This window comes from Camelus ferus, chromosome 11 (genome assembly GCF_009834535.1).
Source record: "Camelus ferus isolate YT-003-E chromosome 11, BCGSAC_Cfer_1.0, whole genome shotgun sequence".
Lineage (NCBI taxonomy): Eukaryota > Metazoa > Chordata > Mammalia > Artiodactyla > Camelidae > Camelus > Camelus ferus.
The window spans coordinates 67,978,304-67,995,729 of NC_045706.1; the positions used below are offsets into that span (position 1 = coordinate 67,978,304).

At 49.3% G+C, this 17,426-nt stretch overlaps 1 long non-coding RNA gene and 1 pseudogene across 2 annotated transcripts; both read left to right on the forward strand.

Moving 5' to 3' along the window:
• Nucleotides 1–1,273: 1,273 nt before the first annotated feature.
• LOC116667257 lies at nt 1,274–2,706 on the forward strand. Of its 2 annotated transcripts, none has more exons than XR_004324083.1 (2): nt 1,274–1,740; nt 1,957–2,706. It is a non-coding gene; the product is annotated as an uncharacterized LOC116667257 (long non-coding RNA). The 2 variants fall into 2 exon arrangements; XR_004324084.1 differs by having other exon boundaries at nt 2,186–2,706.
• Nucleotides 2,707–13,537: 10,831 nt separating this feature from the next.
• Nucleotides 13,538–16,894, forward strand: LOC102506117 (annotated as a pseudogene).
• The last annotated feature ends 532 nt before the right edge of the window (nt 16,895–17,426 follow it).

Genomic DNA, 17,426 nt, shown 5'->3' on the forward strand with positions numbered 1-17,426 from the left:
ATACACAGCCCCTCCCGTGAGGACTGTCAGGTCACTGGGGGTCTTTTTGGCCTTAGATAAAGGTGTTGATTTTAGTAAGCTGAGGCCCTAAGGTGATCTCCACGGAGTCACTCACCCCATGAAGGAGTCGTTTTGCTAGCCTGTGCCTCAGTTTCCCTCTCTGCATCCGCCTGTCCCCAGTCTTCCAGGGCAGAGGAAAGGTCACGGGATTCAGCATCAGGCTCTGGTTGGTGACCTCCTCCAAGTGGGGATCTTGTAAGTCTCAGCTGGAACGTCCTCACATGCAAAACAGGGACAGGACCACTCTCCTCCCAGCCAGGTGGTGAAGCACCGAGTGTAAGGATGATAACCGCCCTGCGAACCGGAGGGCACTGTGGTTTGTTAAGGGCACCTCTCCAGTCCTCACTGTGGAAATCCAATGACTGCAATGACCGTGAACGTGATCTAGAGGGTGCCAGTCTGAGCAGACCACGCAGACACATCATGTAATCCGGGGATTTATGGAGGCTGGTTGGTAAGGAGCTATAGCTGCTTCGTGCAACTGATATAGGACAACCTGTCAGTAGGGATCTTGATTCAAGTGTGTCACAATTTCCTCTCTCCCTCCTTCTCTCTCCCTCCCTTTCTCTCCCTTCTGTTTCTTTCAGGCATCAGTTGGCAGCAATCACTCTTAATGCGCCATTTGACTATATTCAGCTAAATCTGAAGGTGAGGTTACAGCACTAATTAGAGTTCCTCTCCCGTTGTGAACTGGATCCCACAACTGTCGTTCTCAAGAAGCAGTTAAACAGGTTTGGGCAATTGAAAAAACAAAAAAGCTTGGGGCCCGAAGAAAGCGCTCTTGGCCTCGTTTCTATTTGGCTCACACCGTCCGTCCTGTTCTTGCTTAAATTTGGATCACAGGACGCATTTTCTCCATTTCCTTTTCTCCTGTTCCTGGATCCCTGCTGCAGAATTGGAGGAAACATGGAGTTCGGGGTGCGTCAGCCAGAAAGGATGTCTCCCTTCCCGGGGAGGTCTGGGGCCCCGGCCCGGACACCACGTGTGTGCCCCGCCTGCACTGCGTTCCCACGGCGCCCGGCCTCCTCACCTGCTTTACGGCTGTTGTTTTCTCCATCATGGCCAGCATTTGGGGATTTTTCACTCTGCTTAGTGCCAGGGCTTCTTCCTTTCTCAGCCTGAAGACAGCCACCCTCGCTGCTCCCCGAGAAGCCCAGCCCCGCCTTGTCCCTGTGCCCAGGACAGATCTGGGGCTTGTGAGTGAGGGTGAGTCCAGCCCCAGTGGAAGCGAGGACAGAAAAGAGCACAGAAGGCCACTGTTGGGTGGCCGCAGAGGGGGAGGGGTGGAGGCTGGGGGAGGTGGGGACAGCCCAGCCATGCCAGCCACTGCCACCCCCGGCGAGGACAAGGTCACCAGGCAGGCGCGCCGCTCACACACAGCACAAGGGTGGCTTGGCCTGCCCAGCCCTGCAGAGGCTGGGTCCTCCCCTGTTAGAACCAGCAGGTGCTGATGTATGGGGCCGCCAGGAGGAGCATGGAACTCTCTGGAACAAGAGTCAGACTGTGAGGCATTCTGCAGACACAGAAACGTCCAGCCAGTCACCCCTGCCGTTGACCTTTCTGGTTCACCTCTGTGACTCACGGTCGTAAATATTTACGGGGCAGCCTCCCTCTGCCTGCACGTCAGCGTGAGCCGTCTCACTGCGTTCTCCCCGAGTCCTAGCACGGTTTTGCTGGGAGGTAGGTCCTATAGTCATCCCTATTTTCCAACTGAGGGGGCTTGGGTGGGTGAGTGGCCTGGCCACGCGCACGGGCTACGGTAAGTGGGGGGCTGGTTTGGGGGCATCCTGAAGAGTCACCACACGACCACCGCCTGAGGCTATGCACTGTTCGTCCCCGTCCTGTTTCATTAATATTACTTTTGCATTTGATGTCAAAATGGGCTCCCCGTTCTAGGTGCCTCCTACCTGTGAGCTCAGCTGTGTGCCGTGTGATGTCACCAGCCTTGTCTCCCCGGGTGTGAGGTGACTCCTCAGAGCGGACCTGGGATGCCCTCCACCTGGCCAGGCCTCCTGTCACTCCCACCTCAGTATCCTCACCAGCTGTCATCACACCCACAAGAAAAGTCCACACTTCGACTGATGAAATTAATATTAGAAAGCATCACAAAAATGTACCCTTTCAGGTCAAATCCACCGGGAAGTGTTTAACGGACAAGCCGTTCCATCTGCCGCCTTGAAGGTGAAGGTTCTTCCCCAGCGCTGATGTCACTTGCATCTCTGTGGTATTTGCTGAGCGCCTGCTGCGTTTCCCCTGTGTTCCTGCTCACCCAGGCACTGCTTCAGGCACTGCCTCGAAGAGTCTATGTGCTTAGGCACCTCTTGAAATCCCACTAATGTGGAGAAATCTTTCCCTGTGATTTGCCACAGAAGCCGATGCTTCCTCTCCAAGGTGACAGCTCAACTGTGAGAGAAATTTCAGGTGCCTTCCTGGAGCAGTTATCTGATGTTTCTGAGTGTGATCACCAATGTTCCTAATAGGACCTTCCTATAAGCAGTTGGTTGAGCAGCTGTGTGTATGAGACATGGAGAGAAAGAGGGAGATAATATAGTTGTCACTATTGTTTCTAAATGACAAGACTGGTTTTATTACTGTGGTATAATTATTAGTGCTGCATATCACCTCTGTATTAAAACAGTTTTTTTTTTAACAAATCTTAGATTTTTATAGACACTTGCTAAATTCTGTTGAGCTGTAGCTCCATCCTAGATCATAAGTGTGTTTGTCTCTTATTGCTGTGTAACAAATGATCACCAGTTTAGCAGCTTAAAAGCACATACACTTATCATCTCTTCCACAAGTCAGCTGTGTCCTCTGCCCAGGGCCTCACAAGACTGGAGCTGGAGGGTTCTCTACCAGGCTCACAGGGCAGAATTTATTGCTTTGAAGCTATAGATCTCTTGAAATTTTACTCCTTCAAGGCCAGCAAAAGAGAGAGAGAGAGAGATGCTGCATTGAGTCTCTGACCTCTAAACCTTCTTTTAAAGGGCTTGTCTGATTAGGTCAGACCCACCCAGGACAATCTGTCTTTTGATTAACTTCAAGCAACTGATTAGAGATCTTAATTACATCTGCAAAAATCCCTTCACCTTTGCCACCTAATGCAATGAAATCAGTGGGATGATATCACTTTTGCTGGATTCCATTGGCTAGAAGCAAGTTAAGGCTCTGCTCATATTCAGGGGGAGGAGATGACACAAGAACATCTCAGAATCTGCTTGCCACCCTAGGCTCCTGGAGAACAGGGAGGTTGCCTTAGCTATCTGTTGATCTGTCCTTACACTTAGCAGAGCAGTAGGCACCTAGAGAAATAATTCACGCACCCTGAGAATTCAGTGATGGGAAATAAAGTAATATTTTGAAGACACAAAGTTTCTTTCAGAGCAGTCTCTGAAAACAGGATTGTTTTTTCCTCCCTCAATAAATGTTCATGGGTTGGGGTGGAGGGAAATGTCGATCGGTAACCATGTGAAGAGTATGTGGACTGAAAAAAAGGACACATGGGCTGGGAGATGTAGGTTCCACTTCCGTTCCTCCTCTAAATCTATGTGAGATCTGGAAAAAGCCTTCCTTTGCAGGCTTGGTGAGCAGGCAAAATGAGGCGATGGCTGAGAGGGCTTTCAAAGAACAAACTGTGGATACAAAGGTTTAATTGTCCTGACACCAATGGCTGAGGAGCTGTTGATAAATAATACGCTGCTATCTCACAAGGAGGGTGTGTGACCACAGAACTGGGAGGTTTTGTTTGTTTGTTTGTTTTTTCCCAGTGATCAGCAGCGAGGCAGTCTTGAGAGATCTCCCAAGCATCTCCTGTAAACCAGGCAATGCCCTTTGTGTGCACATGTCAGAGACAAAGAGCCCCTGCTGAACTTCCTTCAAAGTTTTACCCTAAGTTGAATTCTAGGCCTGTGATCTCTTATGCAGAGAGCCTCCCAGCCCCCTGGGGGTCTCTGCGAGGCCCACTAAGAACATAGTGGGGAGTCTGGGGCCAGAACCGACACAGATACGGTCGGGGGCTGGGGAGACAGACAGCTTTGCCGAATGTTGGCTCACTGAGCTGGCATCCCTCCTGCAAGGCAAGAGTCGGCTGATAACGTGTTAAGATCAGATTAATGTAAGAAATAAACATGCAGTAAATAATAATGGTGTGATAATAGGGGTTGTCATTGCAGTGGTTATATCCATTGGAAATATGAGATCTGGAGTATGGATTTCTTAGGCTAATTTTGCCCTTATTTAAAAGAAACTGACAGGTGTACTTTATAAAACTGAGGACAATTTTAAAAGAGTTGAAGTACACCACCTCATTTTCCTTGTTCAAACATTGCTTTCTTTTTTTTTTTTATTGAAGTCTAGTTGATTTACAATATCGTATTAATTACTAGTGTACAGTATAGTGATTCAGTTATGCATATATGCCATCACCTTATTCTTTTGACTGAGAAAGGACAAGTACATTTGGTTTTGAAAGAACTGGTATTTAGATTCCACCCTCCCCGCCTCCCACCCTCTCCTCAGCCCCCCAGAAGCCAAGCATTACAGACCTCAAACGCTCCAGGAGGAAATATGACTTAAACTTCCACCCAAGGCTGTGGTCATTCATATGAAAAAAATAAAGACAAAAAACAAAAAACCTCAGGCGTTTGTAATGGTCTGGAAGCCAGCTCAGAGCTTTCAGTTAATGGAAACATCCCAACAGTCCTACCTGGGTGTGGTGGCCCTGACTCATCAGAAAGAACGCGGGAGAACCCAGGCCTGCGACTCCTTCTGTGTCCTTGCTTTTATCAGGAGGGACACACGTTCTAGAACGTGCAGCAGTGTGAGTGAGCCACCTTGCTTCTGCGTCACGCACTTCAGATATTTTTGATTACGAGATGCTGAAAGCACAGCTGACACGTGCCACGGGGGCAGATACGAACATGGCCAAGTCAGAAACAGGGAGCGAACTATCTCATCCTAACTGCCTGGTCTGGACTGTGGACTTTCTTGGAATTGCCACGTGAGGAGATCTTGTCGCTTTTGAAAGCCATGTTGACAAACCAATACTATATTTTTCGCATGACTTGAATGGAAAAACACAAAAGATGAACGTGAACAATATATTTCCAAATATGTCACATATTTATAAAACATAGTAAATGCATGACAGATTGAGAAGGATCTGTGGGGAAAATGACAGCTGTGGTAGACCCGATTTCTTAGCAAATTCATACACAACAAGTGACATTCGTATCCCGTGTTTTGTAAAATCTATTTTTCTAAGCATTTTAGAAAAGGAGGGAAGGAATGAAAACAAAAGTTTGCAAAAGAAAAACCACACAATGGATGTAATTTAAGTGATGTGTCATGTAATTATCATGGATAAAACCAGCTCTGAGGAGGTCACCCAGTCGCCACCAGCACGCCGCCTTTTGATGGAAATGATAGTAAATGAAGCATTTCGGAGTGTTCTGCATTTTAAGGTGGGCTAACACATCACAGGTGAGGGAAAGTGTATAGGGAGTTCCAGAATATAAAACAACCACTTTGGGTGCCAGTGAGGTGAAGATCTACCTGGATGGAGTAGAACTGAGGTCAGAGATCATGGCTGGTGGCACCAAAGACAAGATTGGGTTCTGGATCAGGAGAAGTCTGACCAGTGACACACGGATTTGAATAATGGGTCAAAAGGGCCCAGGGCAATTTCTAAAGTGGGGAATTAGCATCAGAAGCAGTGTGGGGTTTTTAGAGGGGAGAGGGGGTTGGTTTGTTTTATTTTTTGTCTTGTTTATTTTTTTGGAGGAGGGTAGGTAATTAGGTTTATTTATTACTTTTTAATGGAGGGAGTGGACTTCGTGTTTGCTAAGCATGCGCTCTACGGCTGAGCTACACCCTCCCCCCGGAAGCAGTCTTTTTAAGGGGATAGTTCTGGCAGCTGTGCATTCAAGGCTGGCAAAGCAACCTCTCAGGATAACAGTAGGAATTCCTTATAGTGATACTGATATTGATCGATTGATCAGTATTGATAAAATATATATAGATATTCGTGCTTTACAAAGTGACTTTTCACATTTTCAAGTCCATAACCTTATTTGAGCTGTGTAACAACTCTGGGCGATGTGCAGGAAAGATTTTATTATCCACATTTTCCTCCCAAAGGAACCAAGAGTTTGTGACTTCAGGGTCATGGTTGGAAAGGGGAGGAGCCACTCCTAACAGCCAGGGTATTTGTTCACTTAGGATCATATCTGGGAGAGATGGGGTTACAGATTTTTTTTTTCCTTCATCTTCTTTTTCCCCTTCCTCTGGTCCTCTCCTTGTGAGCAGTTATGGAAAGGGATGCTCCTGCTGACGGACAGGCCACAGAAACTCACACAAGGGGCCGTCTGATCCCGTGTCACAGTTAATAATAGACCAGGCTGCTTCACTGGCCTTGGGCAAGCCACTTAGCCGCTCAGTTTCCCACTCTCTCCACCTGTATATAAGTGGTCTCACTGGGCGGTGACGGATGATTGAGATGGAATTTCAATTGAGAAGGATTTTTAACTCCTTAGAATTCACCAGTTTTTGTTTTTAATTGAAGTCTACTCGGTTTACAATGTTGCATCAATGTCTGCTGTCCAGCATCACGTTTCAGTCATCCTCCATATACATACATACATTCCTTTCCATATCCTTTTTCATTATAGGTCACTACAGGGTATAGAATATGGTTCCCTGTGCTGTACAGAAGAAACTTGTTATCTATTAGAATTTGTCAGCCTTAGGCCTCTGAGGAGCTCTTGGACCTTTTTGAGAATCTAATGAAAGCTGGAAGCCCTTCTCCCAAAAAAATATGCACATACCCACCATCTCTTCATATAAATTCATGCGGTTTATAGACACCCCAAAGCTTACACTGCCTTTAGGTTGGGACAAAAAGCCCACTGCCTTAGCAGGAAAGTGTTGTAAACATGTAAGAAAAGAATAATGTGTCATTTTTATCATGTCACTGCCATCCTTGTGGACTTTTTTAACTCATGTGTCTAATGTGCTTTGTCATCCTCATTATCCTCATCTCATTAATATTAAATACAATTCTGCTGTCTCCACTGGTGTTCATTCTTCCCTCTCACCCCCCACCCAATTTTTTCTTTTTTTTTTTTTGACTGTTGACACTCTGAAGGTCTCGGAACAAAGGATGCTTTGGCTGTTGGTCTCCTGCATAAGACAGCATAGGTCCCTTCCAGCTCAGCACAATCTAGTAAAGAAAGAAGAACATGCAATATTGAAGTGAGTTTTTAAAATGGGGTCTTCTTTATGGGCAGTTAAAACTGCCAGGCCCGAAAGAGAAAATGCCAAGTGGCCCCTCAATACATTAAGAGAGGACCCTCGACATAAGCATTCAGTCCAAGATTGATTCAAATTTTTATAATTCTTATTCTTATTATCTATTCTAAAATACCTGAAAAGCAGTCTTCTTGAAGATAGAAGTGTTAAAGAAAAGCAATATTTTATGCATAGGTTGAAAAGGAATCAGCCCATTTATTCGATAATGAAAAAAATAATTATTTTCCCCTCCCCACCTAATGTCTTCTGTTTCCTTCCATCCTCATTCAGGTCCACTGGGAATTAGGCATATTCCTTAGTCATGCTTTTAAAAAACAAAGCCTGCATCAATGGAACAGCAGCGTCCCTTGAGGACACCAGGACTCCCTCCACAGAAAGACACCTGAGCGCGTCTGGGTGCCTCTCAGGCTTACAGGGGACCTTCCTGTCTTTTCCTTCCCCATTTTTGGCACAAGGCGTGGGTTTTCAGCATAGCGGAATCTGGACTCTCTCCCTGTCCCTGTGTATGTATGTTTTCCTTTACTGTCCTTCTATAAAAGGAGCCTGCTATCGATTGCAGCTGACTGAGCCGCCCGAGTTGATGTCCCACCAAGGCTAATCCAGTTAGGAATTAGTGTGACATCAGCCGTCAGGCAGGGAGCATGGCTGTGCGCAGCCTGTAAAAACGGACCTGCGTTTGCATCACCGCTCCCTTGGCGATGCTTCTTGGAGCTTTGTCAGCTGTCCCCTGAGGTTGTTTCCTTAATATGTCAACAGACATTCCTGAATCTTCAATGCTGAATAGCTCTCTTCCTTTTCCAAAAACACCTGGGGGACCGAGCAGCTGGGGCGCCCTGTTGCTATGATCTTTCCCAGTGCTGTTTCTTTCGCAAAATCGGTGTTTCATTCTGTTCAAAACATTTAAGGTGATTTAAGAAGTTTCTGATTTCTGCTTCTCCGTGTTGGAGAACCTATTTTTTTTCTTCTTCTTCTTTTTTGAAGAAACAGGGCAGCGGGTTTAGTGCTGGGAGCTGCTTCTCTGCTTTTGTCTTTCTTTAGGAAAAGCCCTTACTCCCTCACCAGCTCATTCAGACCTTCCCATTATCCTGTTACAGGTGACACTTCATAGAACTAAACGACTGGTTGAAAGACCCGGCTGCAACTTGCCCCCATTTCTGATTTGCTCTCTGACCTTGCTCTCAGAAAGTCAGGTGAGACACAAGAACGGGAGGGGCAGTGACCTTCAGTGTCCCCTGCCGACCAGGAGCCACCAGTCAGAAAGGTCTGTCCACCGGCGCCCAAGTGATACCTGCTTCCTCGTTTCTCCTATGTCTTTATTTGCTGTTCTGGTAACTTGATCTCCACTTTCATCTCGGAATATTTGACTTTGAGGAGGACCATATCCAAGTGGGTAAAGGGGGCCTCCAGTTAACACCCCTTCCTCCTCTCTCCCCCAAAGCAGACACAGCTCCTTCAAGGTCAGGTATTTCCCGCCACAACCGCCCTCCAGATTGTTATGCGGTTGCTATAGCAATTAATCACTGTCAATAGTCTGAACATGATAAATTTGGACAGAAGTCATTTGGTCTTGGGTGTGGGGGGGTGTCATTAAATTCACCTCATTGTGAGTGACCAAGATGGAGTGTTTGGGGGAAAAGCCACTTCCACCTGTGTGAGCATCGGACTCCAGTGTTGAGGGGTGCCTGTCACCAGTAGCTGCTGCGGGGGGTCACAGGTCTTGTCCTTTGGAAACACACTGAGGGCCCCAGAGAGTTTTGTGCCCCTGGGGCTGGGCCTGCTGAGACCACCGCTTCCTCATTCTGCCAGCAGATGGAACCATCCCACTTCTGTTCTGCAATGCCTGGGCCCTGGGTGCCCGGCCTCCTGGGAGCTCTGCCATCACCCCCGCTGAAGAAGGTCCAGGAGGAGAATGGGAGTGGGGCTGCCCAGAAGGGGAGAGACTTATTAGAGTCCCTGGGTTTTAGAATTGAAAGTAATGTTTAGAGAGTTAGTGAACTCCAAGCTCCTCACTCATTTTAAGAACGAGAAACCCCAAGTCCAGAGAAGCTGAATGGCTGTGCTGGTGTGGCCAAGCTGGCATAAGGCCTGGGAGGGGAACAGGCCTCTCAGCCCCGGCCTGTGTCCGCCTCAGGACTGCTGCCTGCTCTCCTGCCGGGGCAGGGCCTGGGGGGCAGAGCGTGGTCCTCTCGGCACACTCAGTGCCCTGCCCAGTGGAGGGTGAGGCTCGAGGACCTCTGGGGCTCTGGACAGCATGGACGTGAGCAGTGAGGATAGGAGTCAAGTCCGGGGGGGTCACCTGGACACATCTTTCCTTCTCCTCGCCTCACTGAGAGCCTGCAGGAGAGCTCTCCTGTCTGCACTCCACTTGGACTGGCCAGGGCACGCCATCTCCAGATTGCACACGTCCCCAGACAGGGCTGAAGAGGAGGCAGGGGAAGCCTGGGGGTTGCAGCAGGGCTGGAGGCAGAGAACCTGGGTGGTGCTGGGACAGCCTTGAACTAGGCTCTCCCTCCCTTTCCCTTGGGAATCGAGGGGAAAAAAACAGCAGACACGGATAAGGAAGTGGAAAGGGCCTCCTAACCCTCATGCAGGGCTTGCACATCCAGAATAAGCCTTGCTCATCCTTCCCCTCTTCCCTTTCCCCAAACTCCAGGAGCCCCTGTGGGCTGGGAGGGTGCAAAGCTGGCCAGACTTGGTGACTCTTATCCAGAGCCAGGACTCTGGGGTCCAACCTCCTGAGTTTCAATCCAGGCTCTGTCACTCGAGAGCTGTGTGATCTTGGGCAGGCCTGTGCCTCCTCGCAGCCTCAGTTTCCACATCTGTAAGATGGAGAGTTAGTTTAAGAACTATCAGAAGGATTAAATAGGAGGAAGTCCTGTCTGGTTGGCCCAGTGCCTGGGTCAAAGCAGCAGGTACACCTTGGTCACTGCCTTTATCCTCCTGTATAGAACTTTTGGAGAGAATCCCGAGGCAGTACAGAAGCGCAGACCTTTTGGGTTATCAGGTGGGCCTGCGTCAGCCATCAGTGTCTGGGCCTGGTGAGCAGGAAGGGCAGCAGGAGACGAGGAGACGGGGTGCTGGAAAGAGCACAGGTTACCTCCCTTTGATGGAGCCGCAGATCAACATAAATCCCACATAAATGGTAGAGTTGGCTCGTCCCAACTGGGGAAGAATTTCTGCTTCCAGTGGCCTCCAAGCTCTAGCTGGAGGCACCTGGCTCCACCGGGCAGTCTAACCGTGGACAGGGCTGCAAGGAAAGGAGACCAAAGGAGCCCAAAAGTCAGATCGATACATACTCATGGCGCGTTGCAGTGTGGCCAGGGCTTGCCTGACCTCAGAGGAGTCGAGGAGGCGGTGTTTGTACCTTCCCCTTAGTCTGCTCCTAGCCAGGCTGAAGGACTTGCCTCAGGGTGAAGAGTGAGCAGCTGCTGAGAAGTAGGCCTGGCCTTGGCTCTCCATCCTCAAAGCGGTCCTCCCTCACTGCACACACACTCACACGCACGCAGAGTGCACACGCAGTGAGTAACCTCCAGGCGTGATCAGGCCAGGAGGACTCGGCATCCGCACTGATTGTGGCCGCTCTGCGATCCACTGGCTCCCGCTCCCCAGGAGTCTTGAGTGTCCGGAGAGCTGACTGCAGAGGCGAGGTCTGGGCCTGCCACACGGCATATCAGAGAAACTGACCTCGTACCCAGAGCTGTCCTTTCCCCCAAAGGGACTGGGGCTGAGAGGCCGGCCAGGAGAAACTGGACCATCTTCCACTTTGTTCCCTGACATCTCTCTGGCCATCCTGGCCACGGACAGAGGGCTGATTCATCTCTTTCCAACTGAACCCGTCTTTCTCTCTCCAGCTTTGGAATGAGTCACTTGGCAAACAGCTTCACGTGGAAATTACAAACCTCTCGTGTCACCTACGGAAACCCTGGTCCTCAGAAACCGCAATGAGGTTTCTGTTTGTTTTTGTTTGGTTTTTGCCGTTCTCCTCACTCCTGCAGCAGGAGTGATGCACGGGAGATCGCAGACCGCACACACACGCTTACACACACATGCACACACACACGCGCACACACATGTGGTGCATCCAGTCCACAAGCAGAGGGACACGTCTTGTCCAGCGGGGCAGACCTTGCTGTCCACTCTCCATGTGCTCTCCCAGTGTCTCTCTAGCCTTGTCTCCCGGGCCTCTGTCAATGCTTGGCCAGCCTTCCAGGATGAGCTGGGCTGCCCAGGGCTCAGAGGCACCTCCGCGCTTCCTGTGCAGCCAAGGGAAAGACTTCCCCTGGGAACCCTCGGAGCATGTTTTGAGGGGGAATGTTCCAGGCCTGGAGGGTTTCTTTCACTCTTTTGGGGCTAAAAATCATGACAGTAAAACCATAAAACTTTTCACACCGATGGTATCTATGCTCGTTTCATGGTTGATCCATTGACATCTGGGGGGAAGAACAAGAAATTAGCTCACGACTTTTAAACAGCAAACTTCTCTCCCCGTGGCTCCCACACATAGGAACGCAGTCACTCAGGAAGTGTTTTGTGAGTAACTTCTCCCTCCCAGGCACTGTTGAGGCTGCTGGGGACATAGCTTTGAAACACACAGATACACTTGTCTTCAGGAAGCTTATCTCCCAGTAAAGACTAAAGAGGAAAAAAAACTGCATAGATATGCCGTAAACTAAAACTAGAATTAAGGTCCATACGTGAAGCCTCACTTGTTATTCATACATTTTAAAATACTGTTATCAAGTCATCTACCTGAATTTAAGGGTTGAGGCTACATTTCTTTTCAGGAACCCTGAGCTCATCCTCTGACTTCACACACCTTTGCTCTACACAGGTGTCCACCAGGCAGCCGGCAAACCGAGGCTGGGTCACAAAAATCTATGGCTCTGAATTCTCCAATGGTGATTGCAAGACTCTGTCTATAGGGCTGGAAAGGCACCACCCAACCTATGAAAAAAATTAGGTTTAACTGAAGGTTTATCTTGGAAAAGGACTGATAAGTTAATATAATCAATGGTTCATTTATTTTTCTTCAGGGACATAGGAAACAACTATTTAAATAAACTGCTTACTGCGGGGAGGGTATAGCTCAGTGATGGAGCACGTGCTTAGCATGCACGAGGTCCGGGGTTCAATCCCCAGGACCTCTATTAAAAAATAAGTAAACCTAATTATCCCCCCAAATAAAATAGCTGCTTAGTAAACATTAAAAAAAAGAAAAATATTTAAATAAATAATCTCCTTAATTTGTAAGTCTGGCCTTTGCTGAGTTTAATTGGCAGCTCATCCATTTATTCATTTATCGAATGCCTGGCCCTGTGCACTGTGATAGAAACGCAAAGTTTAAATAAGACGTGGCCCCTGCCCTCATGGAGCTTGTAATCCTGCAAGAGAAGTAGGCGTGGAGACAATCGGAGCACCGTGGTGGGTGGTGAAGGCGGCGATGGGTTCCATCTGGCATGAGCGAGGCAGTGGGGGGGTCTTCAGAAGAAGACACCTGAACTGAGTCTTCAACACGAGTGGGAAGATACCTAAGTATCTCCTAAGAGCAGCGCCTTTCTTCCTCCTTTTTCTCTCTGACAGTTACCTACAGTGGCTGTCAGGAATTTGGCCACTGTATCCATCCACCGATAAACAACCACAGCTGCCCTTCGATGGAGTAAGTGCTTAGTGTTCTGTTTTGTGCAGAGATTAGATTCCAAATTCACTGGCACAGAAGATGAAACAGCTAATCATATTCAGTAATTGCATTTAAAACCCATGCTTTTGAATGACCGATGAACTCTTCTATTTTAAATGCTCCTGAAACTCTGTGCACCCAGCAGCTGACTGCAGAGAAGGGGCCTATCTTTTGAGTCTTATACTGTGGGTAGAGGGTCACGCCTTTTCACCCATGTCCCTTCCTTGAATTCAGCCCATGCATTTGAAAGAATACTGCTGTCAGAAAAGAAGTAAAATTGTCTCTGCTTGCAGATGAGATGATAAGTATATATAGAAAACCCTAAAGATCCACCAAAAGTTGTTAGAAATAATAAATGAATTCAGTAAAGTTGCAGGAGACAAAATCAATATACAAAAATCAGTTGCATTTCTATATGATAACAACAATCTTTCAGAAAGAGAAACTGAGAAAACAATCCCACTTACAATAGCATCAAAAAAGATAAAATACATAGGGATACATTTAACCAAGACAGTGAAAAAATCTGCATGCTGAAACCCATCAAACAGTGATGAAAGAAACTGAGGAAGAAACAAATAAATGGACTGGAAGAATTAATATCGTTAAAATGTTCGTACCACCCAAGGGATCCACAGAGTCCACGCAATTCTTATCAAAATTCCAATGGCATTTTTCACATAAATAGAGCAAAGAATCCTGAAATTTGCAAGGAATCACAAAACACCCCCAGGATCCAAAGCAGTATTTCGGAGTGGGGGCGGTAATTAGATGTACTTATTTATTTTAACTGGAGATGCTGGAGCTTGAACCCAGGACCTCATGTACATGTACTCCGGCCACTGAGCTCTACCCTCCCCAGCCAAAACAATCCTGAGAAAGAACAATGGTGGAAGAACCACACTTCCTGATTTCAAACTACAGGTGACCTGTGAACAACACACGGGGTTAGGGGCCCTGACTCCTTACATGGTGGAAAATCTGCATTAATTTTACGAATGATCCTCCTCTATATCCACAGTGCAGCGCCCTCAGATTGTGCAGCAGTGCAACACACATCTGTGTTAAAAACCCGTTTACGTGCACGGATGCAGTTCAGACCTGTGTTGTTCAAGGGTCACCTGTATATTACAAAGCTACTGTGGGCGCCGGGTTTGCTCGGGGGGGGGGGGGTACTCGGTGCTGCCACGGTGAGTATTCTCCCCCAAAAGAAGTCGCCGCCACCGCCTGCCGACCCCACCAGTAAGCAGCAGCCGCCGCCGCCGCCGCCGCCGCCTCCCGGGCCCCGCTGTGCTCGGCCCAGCTCCGCGGCGGGGATCGCGACCGTGACGCGGGCGCCGTGGGGGCCCGTCCCCGGGCCTCGCCACCGCCTCAGGGCCCGCTGCCTGGGCTGCTGCCCCGCTGGGCGCTGGCCGTGCCGCCCGGCGCCGGAGCGGGCCCCGCCCCCGCCCACAGCAGGCCTCTCCTCCCCCCTGGCGGGGGCCCCGGCGGTGGCCCGGGGGGGGGGGGGGGACGCGGTGGGTGCAGCGGCGGCGGGCGTGGAGGCGGGCGAGGGCGGCTGCTGCCCGGGGCCCGGCCACAGCAGGCGGCGGCGGCAAGCCCCTGGGGCGGGCGCGGCTGGCAGGGCAGTCCGGAGCCGGAGGAGGCCGGCGCAGGTTCCAGCAGCGAGGGCGGGTATGAAGCGGCTGCAGTTCGCGAGGCCACGGGCCCCGCCCCCGGCGGAGCAGCAGGAGCGCTGCTTTGAAAAGGCCCTGGGAGACAAGCAGGGCTTCATCATCAAGCAGATGAAGGAGGACGGCGCCTCTCTCTTCCTGGCCGTAGCCGACTAGGTTTATGGAGACCAGGACATGCATGAGGTTGGACAGAAGCACTGCGTGGACTATCTGATGAAGAATGCTGACTCCCTCTCCAACTACGTCACAGAGGACTTCACCACCTACATCAACCGGCAGCGGAAGAACAACTGCCATGGCAACCACATTGAGATGCAGGCCAAGGAAGAGATGTTCAGCCGGCCTGTGGAGGTGTACCAATGCAGCACAGAACTGATCAACACATTCCATGGCATCCAGCAAAATGCGGATGAACCCATCCGTGTCAGCTACCATCGGAATATCCACTACAACTCAGTGGTGAATCCTAACAAGGCCACCTTTGGCGTGGGACCGGGCCTGCCATCATTCAAACCAGGGTTTGCAGAGCAGTCCTTGATGAAGAATGCCATAAAAACATCGGAGGAGTCATAGATTGAACAGCAGATGCTGCAAGACAAGAAGCAGGCCACAAACGAGGCCATTGAGGAGCAGGTGGCTCGGGAGTCCTACCTGCAGTGGCTGAGGGATCAAGAGAAACAGGCCTGCCAAGTCCGTGGCCCCAGCCAGCCCTGGAAAGCCAGTGCCACATGCAGTTCTGCCACTGCAGCAGCCTCCAGTGGCCTGGAGGAGTGACCCATCTGGTCCCCATGGTAGTGGAGTTCAGCCTCATCTCCTGAGCACCCTGAGCTGATGCCGAGCTGGGCATCAGGCCCCTTCCCCAGGCACTGTCTTAGCTCTTGCCAAACCTCCTTCACCCTGTGCACCAGATAGAAGCCGCCAGTTCTCAACAGGGGCCGACCGGGCTACTTCCCCCCTCATGTGCCTCTACCCTGCTCTGGAGTGCCAGGCCCTCATTCAGCAGATGTCCCCTTCTGCCTTCGGTCTGAGCGACTGGGATGATGAGACCCTAGCTTCGGTGCTGGCAGTGTCCCAACGGGAATACGTAGACAGTACGAAGAGAAACAAAGTGCACAGAGACCCACCCCCAGACAAGAGTTGATGGAGACCCAGAGACTGGAGACCGTCTCCCAACCCCCACCACTCCTGCCCTCCAGTGCCACCCCACCTTCTTTGGCTTTCTTCCCCTTCACCTTCTTCCTTGTTCCCTCTCTTCCCTCCTTTCCTTCCCTGCTTCCCTCTGGCTGGTCCACCCCCACGCACCCTTCATCGCTGCCACCACAACCACCAACTGTCTCTTCGCCAGCTGATGTGCCCTCTTGCCCCCTGCACGGCACCATCCCTGCATTCCACAGGGGACTCGGGCAAGGGTGCTGAAGGTAGGTGAGAGGCACACAGAGACAAACCGACTGGCAGCCAGGCAGCCCCTGAGGAGAGACATTCAGAGGGAAGTCTCCCTGCCCTCAATTCCTTCCAAGATCAGAAAACTGTCACCCCACCTCCACAGTGATGGCAGGGAGGTGGGAGGAAGAAGTGGGTATATCCCCTTCCCAGTACCCCCAAAATTGTCTGAGCCTTCAATGTTGAATTTTTCTTTATTAAAATGCACTTTTATCTTATAAAATCAACCAATCAAAAAGTGATGTAGACAATAGCATTGGCTCTATGAAGGCGGCATCTCTGGTTTGGGGGCAGGCAGGCCATGGGGCACAGAGGGGGCACAAAGATGTGGTTGCTGTCCCTGGCCTCCAGCTCTGTGGAGGTGGGCAGGGTCTAGAGCGTGAGCCAGGGGCAGGGACAAGAGGGGGCAGGTGTTCAAGTGGGCTTTTTGGACAATGAGACTGACCTCGCTGCATTCCTTATGGTTCCACCACCATCACTACTCTTTTTGGGGTGGGGGCACCTTTGAGGATCATGGCCACCACCCAGGATTTGAGTGTGGGGAATGGGAGCAGCCTGAGCAGATGGGGCACTCGTTCCCTGCAGGTGTCAACAAAATCCGCCATCTGTAATGTCCTTGGCACAAAAAAACCAAATGTCAGTTTCAAAAACCAAAGCTATTGTGATCAAAACAGTATGGTATTGTCTGTCGACAGATGACTGGATAAACAAGATTTGGCATAAATATATATATATATATTTACTTTTTTACATACATGCATATACATGTATCATATATATATTTTTACAATGTAATACTACTCAGGACATAAAAAAGAATAAGATAATGCATTTGCAGCAACATGAATGGACCTAGATATCGTCATTCTAAGTGAAGTAAGCCAGAAAGAGAAAGAAAAACACCATATGATATCACTCATATGTGGCCTCTAAAAAAAGGGACACAAATGAACTTATTTACAAAACAGAAATAGAATCACAGACATAGAAAACAAACTCATGGTTACTAGGGGGAAATGGGGTGGGAAGGGATAAATTGGAAATTTGAAAATTGCACCTCTTGGGGAGTGATGGAAATGTTAGCTATCTCGATTGTGGTAGTGGTTTCATTGGTATATACATCCATCAAAATTCATCAAAGTGTATATCTGAAATATGTGTAGTTTTCTGTATAGGAACCATGCCACAATAAAGGTGTTAAAAAAAAAGTATGGTATTGGCATTATAAACAGATATGTAGATCAATGAAACAGAATAGAGTCCAGAAA